This window comes from Nuphar pumila, chromosome 4 (assembly GCF_984573655.1).
Source record: "Nuphar pumila chromosome 4, dmNupPumi1.hap1.1, whole genome shotgun sequence".
In the NCBI taxonomy this organism is placed as follows: domain Eukaryota; kingdom Viridiplantae; phylum Streptophyta; class Magnoliopsida; order Nymphaeales; family Nymphaeaceae; genus Nuphar; species Nuphar pumila.
In genome coordinates, this window is record NC_143252.1 from 131,179,069 (window position 1) to 131,197,491 (window position 18,423).

The following is an 18,423-nucleotide window of genomic DNA, read 5'->3' on the forward strand; positions in this document are numbered from 1 at the left end:
TATTTCCGCTGTGTTGGTCTAGATGACAACCTAGCCGGGTGGGGTTTGGTTGGGTAAAACCTAGCAGGTCAGGCCCAACTAGTTGGCTGGGCAAGGGGGGCAGGTCTGTCAGCCCTTGGTAAGTGCTGACAGACTATGTCAGGCCCAACCGATTGTCTAAGCATGCAGTCTTTTTGATTTTTTTTTGCTTGGGCCAACGATCTAGACAACAGACCAATCGAGCTCGGTTCGACTGGCCAACAGGTTGACAGGCTCGACTTGCCAGACCTGCCAAGTCTACTGGGCTGGGCAGAGGGCTATAAAAATAATATTCTTGTTTAATCCTTTTTATTTTTTCTCTGGTCAGACTTGGCCAGATAGGGATAACACCATATGAGTGCTGACAGGCCTCCCTACCAGACCTATTGACCCTTTTTGGGCCCAGTCGAGTAGGCTCGGCTGGGCAGGCAGGTGCCTTCCCACGCAATATATATATATATATATATATATATATATATATATATACACAAGAGGGGTTTAAAAGAGTTTTTTTTTATACTCAGTGTTGGCTTAAATATGGAATTCTAAAGTTATAGGTATGTTAACTTTCAATTTGCTTTAAGTGTAGGTATTTTAATTATGCTTACATGCTAAGGATGGAACCTGGTTTCATATGCTTGGACTGAATATGATATGCTGTAGCAATATGTTATTGCAAGCAGTTTCAAGAGCAAATGCACATATAATAAAAGTGTGTTCAGTTATGTGATCTAGTTTCCAGATTTTACTGGGGTTTATCTTTATACATGCTGACATTGAAACTTTTCACATGCGTACTTGGCTCACCCTGCTTGCTTTTGTTTTGAATGCAAATTTGGTTGTCACATGTATACACAACTTCAAAGGTGGATTGTTACAATATGTGCTTATGTGGGAGTGTGTCTCATACTTACTTAATAAATGAAAGCATATACATGACATAGTGGGGCCCGAACCTCTAGCCGACGGGATCAGCAAGGCGATAGGCCTACTTAAAAAAAAATGTGTATATTTAACACCTTGTGTTTATTGAATCTGGAATTTGAAAGTAATAAGCACGATGATTCCCAGATTTACTACGTGGATGTATTACACGCTAAAAGTGAAAGATTTCACATGCTTGAACTTATGTGACATGCCTAAATATTATGCTGTTGTGAAAGTTGTTCCAGTGCATGTGCATACATGAAATCGATGTGTGTTTAGCATGCACAATCCTGTATAAATGTTCACATGTACTTATGAATCATGAATGAATGCATGTCTGTTAAGTGATTACATGAAAGCACTTTAACATCGATGGCGAACACATGCATATGATTATGGTAACTCATGCACATTGTTAAATTCGTATGAATGAATGCACATTTGGAAATATGTTGGTATCATTGCATATATTGCATATTGTTATGATTTTTGCATATGGTGCATCGCTGATCGAAGTGAATCATCGCAGGCCTAGAGAGCCTCAAGCACTTGACGCTTTTTCTTTATTTACTTTTTAAATGCATCACAAAAATCACATTTATTGCATTATATTGCACTATTATATGCTTTTCCACGGGCGGGAGTCCCTTGATGGTTCTTGCAGGGGTAGATGCAAGCTTTTGCCTTTTGCTTTTGTATGCTGAATTACAAAACTCAATAATTGGATTTTAATAAAAAGATAATGAATAAAAATAGTGTAATATACAATCTGAGATATCTCATCGAAAGAATGAGAATCTTAGAGATTTGGTTTTTGAGAACCACGAGTATACAAAAACTCTGTGTGCACTAATGATTGCCCCTGAACCCGATATTGAGGTTCTTTCTACTGACCACAGTTTTAGGGAGAGTCCACCACTTGACTTTGGAGTGATGTGTAGACACAAGTGTTATTTTGGTATACCAAGAAAATGACACTTATGGGCGTGGAGGGTCCCTAGTGTCCCAACATTAGATATGAAGGTCTAATATTTCGAAGATGATGCGGTCAAGGGATAAGTTTAGAACCCAGTAATAAAATATAACTTGTGTGCTAAGTTACCTTGAAAACCCTACTTGACCTCGAGAAATTTTATCCATTTAGTGTATCCGCGGGCAACGATAATTAAAAAAATGAGCTTAAATTGTATGTATTTAATAGGGCATGCATATGAAAAAAAAAACTTTAAGGAAAAATAATAAAGTGTTCATGCATTGCACATAAATCATGCATATTCCTGTTATGCATTAGATCATGCATGTTTACCTGTTCTCTTAACTGTTAAATGTTAGTGAATGCATACTTTTGTTCTTTAAAACATGTTAAATGATTGTTTTGCTTAAAATGTGATCCTTGTTACTTATTAAATATTTTTTCATGATTAACAATTGTTTTTTATTGCATGAATGCTTAATTAAACTATGTATTTGTCATAATTGCATTCCTCTAAGTTATTGCATGAACTCCTATCTGTATTCTTTATGATCATTTATTTTATTAGAGAGATTCGTGCACAATTTTTTTTGGATTATGACACCCTACTTATGTGGTTTTTCGTAGCCTCAGGTGATCAGTGAAGTGACTCGCTTCTGGGAGAGCCATGAGTGCTACACATTTATTAGACAGCTTCTTAGATGAACAACAGGTCTTTGCTTTTCTTTAATGTTCTTTACATTTAATTGTTCATGCACTCTGATTTTCCTTATGCAGTTGTCTTGGGACTATTCTTAATGATTTAATAAAATTTTGACTTACTATGATGTGAATGATAAATGTAAGATCCCTTGTGGTGTGATTGTTTTATCCAATTGGGACTGGAACTATAAAGACCCCGGATCTCTGGAAATATTTCCATAATTGATTTAAAAAAAATTACATTTTTGAGGGGTGTGAGTTGGGGTCGTTACAAAGACGGACCCTGCAGCTGGCGAGACATGGATACACGAGATATAGCACATTTTTCTTGTTCTGAATGTTCTGGAGGAGCTGAAGGTAAACTTCGGTACCTATCGCCTGAAAGACCACACTGAGAAGTGGTGGGACACAATCTATGTGGTTAGGTTCTAGAATGGGAATGTTAGTTGGAACGAGTTTGTGGAGGCTTTTAACTCTACATACTTCCCTTAGCATGAATGGAGTAAGAAGGTGTGGGAATTTCTAGACCTACAATAAGGGGCAACGACCCTGGCGGACTACATCACTAAGTTTCGTTGTCTAGAGCGTTATTGTTCAAATGTATACATCAGTGTTGTGAAAAGCATAGAGGCATAGCAAGGCACTCAATGGTATGATGTGAGTTAGCTTTATGTCGGTGCCATGATGGTATATTGAGATTTGGCTCTATGTTGGTGTCGTAATGGTACGATGCGAGTTGGCTTTATACTGGTGTCATAATGGTACAATGTGAATTGGCTTTATGCCGGTGCTATAATATATAGTACATTGAGATTTGGCTCTATATGTCATTATCGTAATGGTATGATGTGAGTTGGCTTTATGTCGGTGCTATAGTGATACGATGCGAGTTTGGCTTCACACTGGAGCTGTGATGGGATGTGTTTTAGCTTAATGTTAGTGTCATAGGTATGGTGATGTTAGTACTGAGGTGATATATTGTATAATGGTTTGATGCTATTACCTAGAGTGGTACGTTAGGTGATAGTGATGTTGGTATCATGAGGGTGCATTGTGTTGTGAAAAGAAGCACAGTGGGTTAACTTAGAAATTTGTTGAGGATCATTCCTGAAGCTAAGATGGTACATGGGTGGATGCTTTATGAGAGTCGACCCCCGATGAGTTTTGATCGACTCCTTCTTTGCTATTAGAAGAAATTTAGTACCTTGGTAAGGGTCGACACCTCTTGTGATCTTCTTAATTTATTGTGGTTGTCTCAAGGTTAACACCTATATGTGAAGGGTCAAATCTTTCTGTGTTAGGATTTAAGTTTTGGGTCATGATGGGCTTTCAACTGTTGATGCTTTATGATACTAGCTTAGTGATTCGTGTTGAGTGATTGGATCATACTTAGACATATATTGTCTCACTCTTTTACTTGTTTTGTTTTCTAAGGCTAAGTAGCAGGCAGAAAAATGGTACAACACGGAGGACTCGAGGACGACTATAGTACTGGACCTGAGACTGCTTTTAGGAGTTGTTTTTTGTTTTTGTACTCTGTCGTGTACAAATGATATATTTTGTAAACCTTTACATTAAGAAATGAATTAAAATAATTTGTGTCAAGATTTGTACATGATTGAAAGAAATGTTTGGGCTTTGAACGAGTGCCAGAATGGTATGTTAGGATTGGCTTAAGGCCGATGCCGAAATGGTATATCAAGAAAATAATTAAAATATTGATTTGCCAAAGATGCAAAGTGTTTGAAAAATTGTGGTCCAAGTTTGGAACTAGTATTTCAAAAAAATAAGTTTTAAAGAAAAAGTTTTTTTTTGTATGCTTGTCTTTAGAAAAAGAAAATTTTAAAACAAGTTTCCAAAAAAAAAAAAAGGATGCCAAAAATTGGTTAGCATGTCTACTCCTACCCATTCCCCTCCAAAACAGCTAGCAAAAATCCAAGAGAAAGCTATAGCATTATACATTTCGACATGGAGTCTTGCCCAAATAGGAACACACTAAGATTCCTCCAATTTCATCTTCGTACCAGGGGACCATATGCTCACAACCATTGTGCAATCTGCAAGATGCCATGCTCCCCTTTTCATCACCATCTTTAATTCTTCTTTAGAGAAGACTCAGATCAAGAAAAGACCCTTGGATATCACTGAGAGTTGAACCGAGGGAATAGACGCCTAGAGTTTCCTAAGATTTTTGAATATGAAAGAATTGTCCATGTTTTTCTTCGAATCACCCCTAGAAAAGCTTGCAACTGCAGCCCACAAAAGGGATTCTTCGTCAGTTTGTATTCACTGAAATAGACAACTTAATCAAAGACCCATTGGCACTGATCAATAAAGGATGGATATGTTGGGATAAGCCACGCATCGTGGCAGTTACCCACAATAAGGTAACTTTCCTTTTCGGTGTTCCTTTCGATACAATAGTGCCTGGACCCTTACTAGATCTAGGTCTAATCCAATTATAACTTGATCCAGATTTGACCCGGTTATCATCTGGATCCAGATCTGACCCGGTACTAACTGGATCTGGGTCAGACCCGATATTAATTGGATCTGGGTTCAACCCAAAAAATACTGGATTCGGGTCAGACCCGGTATTAACCGTATTCGTGCCTGACCCGGTTATCAACCGAATCCGGGTCTGACCAGGTATGAACTAGATTCAGGTTTGACCCGGTTATCAACCAGATCTGGGTCTGACCCAGAATGAACTAAATCCTGGTCTGACCCAGAATGAACTAAATCCTGGTCTGACCTAGAATGAACTGAATCCGGGTCTGACCCGACACTAATCGAATCCGGGTCTGACCCGATTTTAACTGGATCAGACCCATACCTGGACCCGATCTGGTTCCACCGACAAAAAAATATAAACAGAAACCCGACGGGTTTACAAAGTCGGTGGAAACAAGAAAAAAGGGGGGAGGGGTTTACCCTCTTAGCTTGAATTTTGTTATTGTTCATGCATTTATTTGTAATTATGCATGGATAAATGAATGTATAACATTGACATCAAGGATAGCTAGATGACTTAGTAAATTCATGTCACTAAAGTGACTGAGTACACGTATGTTGTCATTTTTTTTTGTACTATCATATAGATTTTGCCAATATTACTGTTGTACTTAGATTCATGAAACGATAAACGACCCAAAGGTAGTTTTATCATGTTTGAAATTTAGGTAGAGTAAAATGAGGCAAATGTGTTGAGATACACTGCACATGTGTATCCAAAGGTACCATGTGTTGATGGTCTAGCTTCACATGAGCCTCAGTTTTACTAACTATGGTCGGTAGGCATAGTTATTACGTGTGTCAAAGCGCTTAGCAAAGTAGGTTTCTGATGACCCTCTACACTCACCTGAAAATAAACATATTCAGGGCCTTTTATTTATTGCTTTTTCCATCGGGCTTGTCTCATATATGTTTTTTTTTATACATGTCTTTTGTCATGCAGTTTCTAGTTCTGTGATTTTAGATGGCTCAAGTTTTATACCTTTTCTTGATGGATCTAACTTTAGTGATTGGAAAGAAACTGTTCTATTTACATTAGGGTATATGGATTTAGATCTGGCCCTAAGGATAGATGAACCCGCTGTCCTGACTGATCAAAGTATTGTTGATCAAAAGATTGCTTTTGAGAAGTGAGAGCACTCAAATAGGCTTAGCCTATTGCTTTTGCAATCTAAAGTGACTAAGAATATTTGCAGTGCTATCACATAATGCACGATAGTGAAGAAATTTCTGAGTGCTGTTGAAGCACAATTTGTGAGTTCAAATAAGGTCAAAGCCAGTACCCTAATGTCAAAGCTTATAACTATGAAATATTTTGGAGGGGGTAATATTCGCCAGCACATTTTAAAAACGAGGAACATAGCATCTCAACTGAATGACATGAACTTGACTATTTCTGATTCTTTTCTAGTGCATTTGATTTTGGTGTTCTTACCTTTAGAGTATGGACCTTTCAAAATCATCCGTACTGTGACACTGATAATGTCGTATTATTCGGTGAAGCATCGCGGTTGTAAATCATCCGTACTGTGACGCTGCTCAAAGCATTCAAAAGGGTATCAGGTCTTTGGAAATCCGAAGAAAAATGTTTAACCATGCTCAACTCACCTCATGAGCTAATTTTCTTTTCTGAGCATATGTTTGGATGTCGTTGCGTGGACCTTGCTATTGAATACCTTGGGTTATCCATCAACCTTAGTAGGGCGGGTCCAGGTTTGTGGGCATAAGTAGAAAGCAAAATAGACAAAAAAAAATGCAAAACTGGAAGAGGAAATGCCTTTTCAAGCGAGGAAGGGATGTTTTAATTCAGTATGTTATGAATGGTAGCCCCTGCATTCGATGAGATTATTTCAGATCCCCAAGAAAAAATCAAGGACAAAATGAACCGGTCATTTAGATAGATCTTTTCTGTGGGGGCGATCCCAGCCCCACAAAAGCCCTGGTGGCTTGGAAAAGAGTCACTGCTCCAATTCCTAAGGGAGGTTTGGGGATTAGAAGGTTGGGTACGTTGAACCCTGCAATAATTTATGGGTGGTGGTGGGTGGAGGCTAACCACTAAATCGTCTCCAATAACTAGTTTCATCAAAGCATAAATACCACCTATCGAGCACAGTTGCTTCTTGGCAACCACATGCTTCTTGAAAGAAAGGGTCTGTTGTCTGGAAATACCTTGTAAAGGTATTTGAACTTTTTCAGCAGTGCACCAATATAGGGCCCAGAAATATCTTAGACCCTTAACAAGAAGGGAGACTTCACCGTATCGTCTGCATACATGGCTGACCTTGAAGTTGTAGCAGACTAGTTCCCACCCAAGGTGCTATGGACCAAGGGTCACTCCCCTCGTTCCATGTTATTCTTCACCTGGTTGCTGCTTGCAGGCAGCATCAACACACCCAGGATCGTTTGAAAAAAACTCGAAAACCATCTACCGAACTGATGCCCATTGTGTTGCCTCAATGAGGAAGAATTACCCATCCATCTGTTTTGTCATTCTCGTTTCTTCCAAGAAATTTTTCGTCGGACCTAGCTAGGTAGCCATCTCGTTCACCAGCGAGGTAGACTTCCGAATCATGCTGCTCGGACCTCCTTTGCTGCAGCACTGTAAGAGATGGCCGACACGGTGGATCTGCGCAGCTTGGTGGCGAATCTGTAAGGAAAGAAACTCCAGGATAAGAAGTCCATGCCATGTCAAGTGGTTCAAACCATCAAGAACGAGATCCTTTATGCAACTCGTGTGGCCTGGGCAGGACGTGAAAAGATCAGGTGCAATATGATTGAACAAATATTTGTGCATTAAGCACCTGATCACCCTCCACCTTGGGGACAGGGCCTGTCAGTTGTGAGAGCCAAGGCCTTGATGGAGGGCAATCAGGTGCTTAATGCACATATATCTGTGCAATCATGTTGCACCCCGATCCGGACTCTGGGCAGGACTGGGTTGTGCGCACCACCATCACCCACTGTTCACTCCCTACGGTCAGGTTCATGATTTGATTTCACACTTGTAATGTGGTGGTCGTTCATGGTTCGTAAGCCGTAACCACCACCTTATCATGAGGGGGGACCTCTCGTCGTGTCTCTGTACGCAATCCTTTTTTCAATATTATTTACACTTTCCCTGAAAAAAAAAAAGGGCTGAAGTAACTTTCTCCATTAATGGCGTTAGGAATTTTAGGTACTCAATTGAAAGAAAATTGAATGGAACATTGAATATTCACTTTCAATAAAGCCGCATACTCTAAAGTCTTATAAATGCCCCCAACAAATAGAACAAAATACTCCCAAACCTTTCTAAATGCACACCACGTGGACCCCAATTTTTAGCTAAGGTGATGGTCACCCTTCCTTCTACTGTCAAATAAAATTTAATGCCTTACATTGCCTTTCAAACTTTTTCCTTAGGGTGCGTTTGACACCGGATGAAACTTTTTCGTGATAAAAACATACAGGAAAAGTTCCTCGAGAAGAACTTTTTCGCTATAAAAACATCATGACAGAATTTTACTCTTGTTTGATACAGAATGGGGAAATAGATGTGGTGAAAAGAGAAGGGGGATGGAGGGATGGAGTTTGCCCAACCAGACAAGAAGAGAGAGAGAGAGAGAGAGAGAGAGAGAGAGAGAGAGAGAGAGAGAGAGAGAGAGAGAGAGAGTTTACTGATTCACTTGATTCAGTAGCTCGGGTTAGATTTGGTTGGCATGGACATTCTTTTTATTTTCAGATTTTGACATTATTTAGAATAGATATTAAGCTTTTATTTTGTTAGCATATAACCTTTTTAATAAACAGTAGACTCCATTAATTTACATATTTTTTATTGATGGGTAATTAGGCCTAGAATATTGATCATATCAAAACTCAAGCTGAAACCCGAATCGTTAAAACCCCAACTCGTTAACCTATATGGGTCTACTTTTTTAGTTATACCCAGACCCAAATCAAAATGGGTCTACTAAAGACTCGACTCGGTTATACCTGACCCAATGTATACCTGAACCCGTTAACCCAATTAGGTCCATAGTTTCTAGTTGTACCTGACCCCAAACCTAATTTGGATTGGGTAGGATTTAGGTCTTACTTTTAGACCCCCAAATGGGTCGCACGATACGATGGCAACTGTTTTTTTTAATAAGAAGTTTAGAGGGGCGAAAAAGTCATGGGGTGGGGGGACGCCCCCCCACTTTTTTAGAGAAATCCAGGGAGATCTTTCCTTGGAAATTAGTCATATGTTCATTGTCGCTGGTATGAATATGAGGGGTGGTTAGGTTATCGGGTAATTTACAAAGTACTCGGGGCTCACAAAACACAAAAAATTGCTATGCGCTACGATTTTGTGTAAAACACAGCACAGAAAATCCTACACGCGCCATGATTTTCTGTGTTTTGTGTGGTCCGAGTATTTTGTAAAACACAAAACACAAAAAATGGCTACATGCAAAAGTGATTTGTACTCGGGCTCAAACACGGTATCTGCTCTGATCATTTATTGGGCGTATGATCCCATTGAGTATCATACCTAACTGTCCGATCTGGCATGGGACCCATGCCAAATCTCTGGTTTTGCAAACACATGATCTCAGATCCTTGGTTCTGTGATCCCTAAATACATATCTCTGGCCTGACTTAGCAACAAAGCGGATCGGGTCAGAGATCCATATATTAGAGATCATACGACAGGATATCACCTTAGATATGAGATCCGAGGGCTTTACTAAGCTTGGTCCACATCGTACCAGATTAGGTATAAGATAAACTGCCCATCTAACACTGAATGTGATGGGCCTTACTGCCAATATATCAAATGCCTGCAATATTCTCAAAATATAGAAAGATAGCACGATAGGTCAATCTCCATTCTAAACGGTCAAATATCATGATATTTTCATAATATCACTGTAATATCATTTATTTTACATTTATATCAGCATAATATCTTTAAAAGATCAGTTTTTTTACTTTTGCCAAATTATTTAATTCCCCGTTCTTCTAGTAGTTCTTCATTTATTTATTGTTGCCAAGATTTCGCTGACAAAGGCGCGAGAAAAACAAAAGAAATTAAAATATCACAATATTATGATGGCCAATGAGTTGTTTAAGGGCCCGTTTGCTTGTCATGGAAAGTGGGTGCTTTCCGCTGAAAAGCATCGACGGGCGTACGTTTTCGTGGGGACCAAAATGTGCAAGCAAAACAAGAGAACGCGGATTTACCTCGATGGGCATGCAGAAACACACCCAGGACCCCCCTTTTCTGCGGAAAGCGTTCCCCATGGGGGGAGGGTCTGATTCTGTTTTTGCAGAAGAGAAAACTGCAGAAGAGGCGTCGTGGCTTCCTCTTCCGTGACATGCAAACGAGTGTCACTATGGTTAGTGCACTATAAACAGTACATACGCAGCAGCTGCGAGCTCAGGAGTGCAATAAGTTAGACCCATTCTTATGCCAGCACTATGCTGTTCGTGGGTACGCAATGAGCAACCTTCCAGTCTGTTGGACAACTCCAACTGATGTTCACTAGTCTCTACCGGTCGTTCCAACGCCAGGATAGCGTCAGTCTCTCGTCTAAGAGTAAAGGGTCGCGATAAGTTCCCCTTTTGCCTGTCAGCTATTTAATCTGGGACCGGATCGGAATCTAAAAAAAAGAAAAAAGAAAAAGAAGGGTGGCTCAATCGATCCAATGAGGCTGGGACCTGTGGTAAAGTCTCTGGTAATTGAAGATAATATCATGACCTAACACAGGTCTCACACTTCAAGGGGATCATCCCCTCCAAGATGACCGAGTTTACATCCGCAAAGCTCACTAATTGATTTAATGATTGAGCTTCAAGTGAACGAAAATATATTGCAACCAAACCTACACCTGCCTGTGTTGCCCGAGTGGTAGCGGGCTTGGGGAGAAGGTGCTGGCCCCTTCGGCCCAAGCTCAATTCCCACTGCGTGTGCGGGTGACTTTCACTAGTGAGCTCAGGAAGGGCTAAGGTATCAGAGACTCCACGGTGATTACCCACTTAGACAAAGAGCGCGCGCGCACACACACACACACACACACATATATATATATATATATATATATATATATATATATATATATATATATATATATATATATATATATATTGCATATTGCATATTGCAAACAAACCTTTATATAGCAAAACTCGAAGCAGGTTATATGTTCCCCCTCCCCCCCCTCCCCCCCCTCCCCCGAACAAGGGAGTTAGCTACATCTCATGTTCGGGGTCCCAAAGAGCACCACGTATGCAAGCATGTGTGTCTCGTATCCCCATGTTTGTCAGCATTAATTAGCGTTGGAGTTTGATGCGATTGGAAAGACTTAAGTACCCTCTCCTTCATTGGTGCCAAAAAAAATGACGATTCTTGAAAATGAGTGGTTGTAAAGACTTAAGTGTCCCGAAGATGATTATTTAAGACCCAGTCTGCACTGCAGGATTATCCGAGAAAGAAATCTCCCCTGGAGGAGGCCATGAACATCAACCCTCTCACTCTCTATCTCCCTTCTATTTTTGCTTTTGTGCACATCCAACAGAAGATCCTACATTGCTCCATCAAGCACTGACTGACCTGCACATTGACTGTTGTAGAGCCTGATTCAGAGTTTTTACCCTTACAAGAGGAGGGTTTGGAGGCTCATCCCAACATGGGTAGCATCATTCAACTAAATGAGTTGTAGATCCTGATTCATAGTTTTTACCCTTACAAGAGAGGAGTCTGGGGGCTCCTCTCAGTGTGGGTAGCATTATTCAACTTGAAGAGTTGTGGAGTCTGATTCAGAGTTTTTACCCTTACAGAAAGAGGGGTCTGAGGGCTCCTCCCAGCGTGGGTAGCATCATTCAACTTGATGAGTTGTGGAGCTTATTGATTTATAGTTTTTGCCCTTATAGGAGGAGGGTTTGGGGGCTCCTCCCAACGTGGATAAAATCGTTCAACTTGATTCATTATGGAGCCTGATTCAAAGTATTTGCCCTTACAGAAGAAGGGTTTGGGAGATCCTCCCAGCGTGGGTAGCATCGTTCAACTTGATTCGTTGTGGAGCCTGATTTAGAGTTTTTGCCCTTACAGAAGAAGGGTTTAGGGGCTCCTCCCAGCGTGGGTAGCATCGTTCAACTTGATTTGTTGTGGAGCTTGATTTAAAGTTTTTGCCCTTATAGGAGGAGGGTCCGGGGGCTCCCCCGGCACGGGTCCTGGGTGTCGTGGTGAGAAAGACATATGTTTGTTTTAAGCAAGGTTGGAAGAAATCAATGGAAAATCCAACAAAGAGCATGCCAGAATCAAGATGTGGATGTCAAACAAGAATGGTGTTGTGCAACTCAAATAACACAAAATAATAAGGGTCTGATTTTTAGTTAAAATGGAGAATGAAATGACAATAGAAATTGCTTAAAATTTACAAGAATAAACTAGACTCAATAACGAAGACACCACTTTTTACGGATTTGGAATATGACCTCCGGTTAGGGAGATATGACCCTGACAAGTTTGTCCTAATTCAGGTAGCGATTTACAGCGATTTGCTTATTGAATAACACTATAAATCGCTATAGTGATTTGCAAAAGACACTACAAATCGCTATAGTGAGATTCAAAAATACTATAAATCGCTATAGCGATTTGCGGAAGACATTACAAATCGCTATAGTGAGATCCAAAAATACTATAAATCGCAATAGCAATTTGCGGGAGACACTACAAATCGCTATAGTGAGATCCAAAAATACTATGAATTGCTATAGCGATTTGCAAAAGACACTACAAATCGCTGTTGAAAAGCCGGATAACACTATAAATCGTTGTGGGGCTCGTTGGAGGCCCCAAAAATACTACAAATCGTTGTAGGAAAGCCCGATAATACTACAAATCGCTGTTGAAAGGCACCAAAAAAATTTGGTACGGAGGGCGCTGCCCCCCGAGCCCCCCGCCAGAGGCGCCCCCCTTGGACCCTCGCCCGCTGACCGTGCAGCGGGATCCGTGCCGGGGGAGCCCCTGGACCCCCCTTCTGTAAGGGCAAAAACTCTAAATCAGGCTCAACAACGAATCAAGTTGAATGATGTTACCCACGCTGGGAGGAGCCCCCAAACCCCCTCCTGTAAGGGCAAAAACTATGAATCAAGCTCCACAACTCATCAAGTTGAACGATGCTACAGTTAGTGTGCAGGTCAGTCAGTGTTTGATGGAGCAATGTAGGATCGTCTGTTGGATGTGCACAAAAGTAGAGAGAGAAGGGAGAGAGTGTGAGAGGGTTGATGTTCATGGCCTTCTCCAGGGAGAACTCTTTGCCTCCCTTGATTTCTTCTCTAGAAAGAGAGAGAGAGGGTTTTACAATGTTTTACGTAGAAAGAAGAAGAAGACTTTGAAGAGTCAACATCATTCTCGACTTTCTGGATGAAGAACATGTTTGTCCTTTTTTTGAACTGTTTGTTTTTTCTTTTTTGAATGAAGGGCATTTTTTTTCATTTTCTCAAACCATCACTTTATGAGAAAAATAGCAAGAAAGGGTACTGAAGTCTTTGCAACCACAGCAGACTCCAATGCTTAGTGATGTCAACATACACGGGAATACGAGCCCCATGTGCTTGTATACGTTGTGTTCATTCAAAGCCCCGAACACAGACGTGGGATTCAGTGAATCATCGGGGGGGGGGAACATACACCACCCTCCCAGCAAAACTCGATGCCCATAAAGCAATTTAATTCTTCTTATTTTCTCTTTTTTTTTGTTTACTAAATTTCATGTGAAGGATTGATAATGACACAACTGCTTTTAAGATAAAAAACGCATGTCCATTTCTGGAAAAAGTAATCTCTTATAATTAGTAGATCTGTGGTTCTGCATTTAAGTTTTTTTTATCTTTAATGAAGATTATGCGTTATGTTAATTACTATCTTCCTAAGTGTTACGTACAATGTGGCAACTTGTGAATGTCACCAAGCTGAAGGGACACCACTTGTTCAAATCCCACAGGGAGCGTCCCTTGCCGCAAGGTCAAACTGGGTGTACTCTCCAGTGGATACAGAGAAACCTCAAGGGTTTACCAATAGGAGGTCTGCCAATATGCAGGCAGTGAATTTTTTTTTTGTTAAATTGCAATGCAAATACTGCCCACTGTTTTGCTGGTACAATTGAGAGGCTGACAACTTGGACTTGAAATTTTATTTTGGCCCTCCTTTAGCAGTTGGAAAAACAGCTAAAGATGTTTTTTTCATGGACTATAAAGCGTCCAAATTTCACGTGATTTCGTTTGTGATTCACGGGACAAAATTCTCAATTAGCTCCTTGATTTAGAATCTACAAATGAGATGGTTCCTTTGCTTTATGTTCTACAAGTGAAACGTGATGTTGCTTCACACACAATCACAAATGCATATTCAAGCTGGACTCCTTCACGCCAACAATTATATTACTCTTTTTAATATGCATACCACTAAACTTTCGTATGATGTGTTGCTCCACCCGTGAGGTGAGGCCATGCTAAGCCACATTGGGCAAGCACATGGCTCACATTCCAACTTATCGCTTCTGATGGACCGTATTCATATCCAAATTGGAGGTACGACAATAGATCTTGACCGTTGATTATCAGATCGGACTGCCCTGATAAAGAGTGGCCCCGTTGAAGATAAGATCTCAGCCATCCATCTTGAAGCTCACCAAACCTGATGGAGATTCCATCGAAAAACAAAGAAGGGCAAGTTGTTTGTATTCTAGGAAAATTTTGAAAATGGCAAATAATAAGGTTTTAACATAATTCAAAGTGTACCTAATGTTTTTCAAATTTTCAAAAAAGGAGATAAAAGTTTTGATTATATAGATAAAAAAACAAATCGTTTTAAATTAAACATAGTCTGGCGTTAATTAATTTATCTTAGGTTAGTATTAAAGTTTTAGTTTTTTACCCTTCTTATATCTGAAGTAGGTTTAGGAGTGCATATGAAGGCTCCTCTTATCTGGTAGGGACAACTGATCATCGTTCTCATTTCACAATACTCTCTAGGGAAAGAGAGGAAAGTGATCAATAAACTCTTAAAAGTCATATGTGCTTGTGATTTGCAACAAGTTTAATGTCAAAACTCTCTGTAGGTTGTTTATATATTATCCATAACAAACTTTAGGCCCATTTTTTATTTTTTTTTCAAAACATGTCTTTTTTTTTAAATTATGCTGAAAATATTGTGCCAATTTGAAAATACCCTATGTTCTTATTCCGACTAGGAGAGAGAGAGAACCGAGGGACAACATTAAAAAGCCTGCCACTTCACTTCGTCACAGCTACTTCTCAAACTCATTCCTCTCTCTCTCTCTGTAGGATGAACACTAAGAGTATGAAGATGGCCGATTTCTTCTGCCGGTCGCCATCGGGGACGGCGATTTGCTTGGCGACGGATCGACGCTCGGTCATAAACCCGATCCGCTTGGTCGACCACGCCAAGCTACTCGACGTCAAGTACTCGCGGTTGATCAAGCCCAGGCCCTTCGACGTCCAGCCCTTGGCCAACAAACCACCACAGCTCAGGCGATCAAGGTCCGAGAGGAGCCAAGCCTACCCACCAACCAAGAGGTCGGAATTCGCCCGGCCGACGGCCGATGCCTTGTTTCAGGTGAGCCTAGATACCGTTTTTTACTCAGACCCAGTGACTCAATCGGATTCCGGCTGCAGCTAAATAAATAATAATGGTGGAGTTATACTGCTTCAGGTCGTGGTCATGCGGGTCTCTCTGCACTGCCAAGGTTGTGCCGGAAAAGTTAAGAAGCATATCTCCAAGATGGAAGGTACAAAAATGGTGTTTGGTGATTCTGTTTTTCTTTTCTAGTGAGAGAATGGACTCTTTTTTTTTTTGAGGTCTAGAGAGCTAGAGAGAGAAGGCATCCACACTGGATCATTGGTACATTCTCCATACTTAATTATCTAAGAGAGGACAATCATGGACTCTCCTCACCTATGATACAGTGTGTGGACCGTTCATTGCAGAAACACTGAATTATTTAGCCCTCTCTCTCTCTCTCTCGTTCTTGGTTCTGTTAAGGGTAATGATCCCGGTGCTACTAGCCAGATCTTCTAAAACAACAGTTTCAAAATGAGCACAGAATGAACCCCTTCAGAACGGAATTCTTTAGATGCTGATGAGATGTAGAACAATAGCAGTTAAGAGTGAATAAACAAGGTGATCAACAGAGGGTTGCCGCCCAAAAAGACCCTTCATAAAGTGGGTCGGCTTGGACCACAACCAACTTTTAGCATTTTGGGTGTTAAGCTGTGAGAGCCACCGACCACATGAATGTCCTATTGATTTTCGTAGTGGGCAATTTAGTGCTCTCTGGCACCCCCTAATAACCAGATTGCTAACTCTTGGCCCTACATCTGTCACGTGAATACGGCTGTGGATACGGAAATACCGTAAAAATCATTTTTTTGTGGAGTTTTTTAATTATATTAGTAGCATATAAGGGGACATGGAACGGGAGACCAAATAGAGTATCCTTGTGAACATAGCCCTGAATGCAATTGAAGTGAAATTAAATGTTACTTTTTTTTCTTGACCGAAATTACTGTTGGTTCTGTGTTGAAGGGGTGACATCTTTTAGCATAGACTTGGAGACGAAGAGGGTAACGGTCATGGGACACGTCTCGCCGCTGGGGGTCCTAGAGAGCATCTCAAAGGTGAAGAAGGCAGAGTTATGGCACCCTGAGAACTGAGGCAACACCATAAATAGGAATATGGCAAGAATCTGCAGGATGGTACATTATTATCATTTAATTGACCTTGGATTTTAACGTTTGCCTGTTTTATTGGATTTTTTTTTTGTTTTTTCCTTGAGGGATGAAATGATGGGGTCGGTGTATAATGGGACTGTAACTGTTCTGTGATGATTGAGTCTCTCATGTCACCACCTTTCTCGAATAAGCAATTCTAGAATGTTTTAGTGGTTTGATGATGTTGGTGCTAATTAATACCAAATAAGCCAATAAATTACATCAGAAATTACCTTAAATTACATGATAATTTCCTAGTCAAAGACTATCAGAGTCTCCCCAATATCCGATGTGGGATGTGGGTGGCCATTTTTTTAAAGTGGGAAAAGCATTTATCTTTTCTGGATGTCTGGTTTCTTGGTTTCTTCCTATTGGAAATTATGGGAAGCCAGGTGATGTTGGTATTTCTGTCTACGTGCAGGGGTGGTTTGTGTGTGGACCCACCTATAATTAAAATTTAAAACTACATATGGCAATCTCGATGAGCATCATTGATTTGAACAATGCATAGTTCTCGACAAGTTGGTCCTTATTTTCATATTAAAAATTACAAAATCCTTGGATCTTTTGTCGGCAAAGTTTTGAAAATTTGGCACCAACATGAAGTAAAATTACAGCCCTAAGAGACCGGGAGAGAATTGGCTTGGTGCGGATTACAGCTGAAATCAAGGCCTAGAATCTGTTCGTACTTGGTCCCATGGTGATTTGCTCATACACAAATATGTTTTGTTGGCATCTCATGTTATCAAATGTGTTCAAATCGCATATTCCACAATGTGATTTGGAATCGCATGAGATTCACTTCAAATATGAATTCAGATAACATTTCGTTTCTCATCTGCATGAGATTTGAAATCACATGTTTGGTTATCTGTGTAAATTAGATTTATTCTCTCATTTGCATGAGATTCTAAATTACATGTTTGGTTAGTTGTGCAAATAAGATTCATTCTCTCGTTTGCATGAGATTCCAATTCACATTTGAATGGAACCAAGTCTTGAGGGAAAATGGCATAGTGTATTTTCATGTTTTGTTCAGGATTATTGTTTGGTGCAATGGCAAATTAAGCACTCCGGTTGTCAATGAGGCATCACAAGTTCGAGTCCACATCTTACAGAAAGCAGAAGACCGAAGTTAGGATCGCTTCAATTCTGACCCTTTCCATTACCTTACGATGCAGGACTGCACTAAGAATATAGCCTTCTATTTTTATTAGGGCCTGTATGTTTCACTCATTTCCATTGCATAATGTGCCGTTTTCATATGAAAATTGACCATTTTAACTCATGGCATGCATCGGGTCATAACCACATCTTTGTGACATATAATGCTCCCTTGGGATTTGAGTGGGGCATGTTTTCATATGAAAAGCGGATTTTAGTATGAAAATCTTTTTGTAAGCCCCTTGGGAAGTGGTTTCTCGTGGGGCTCACCGGGCTTTGTGCATTTTTTTTAAAGGCCATAGAAAAGTTCCTAGCCATTGAAACAAACCGGCACATAGTGTTTGGCATTTCTGAAAACATCA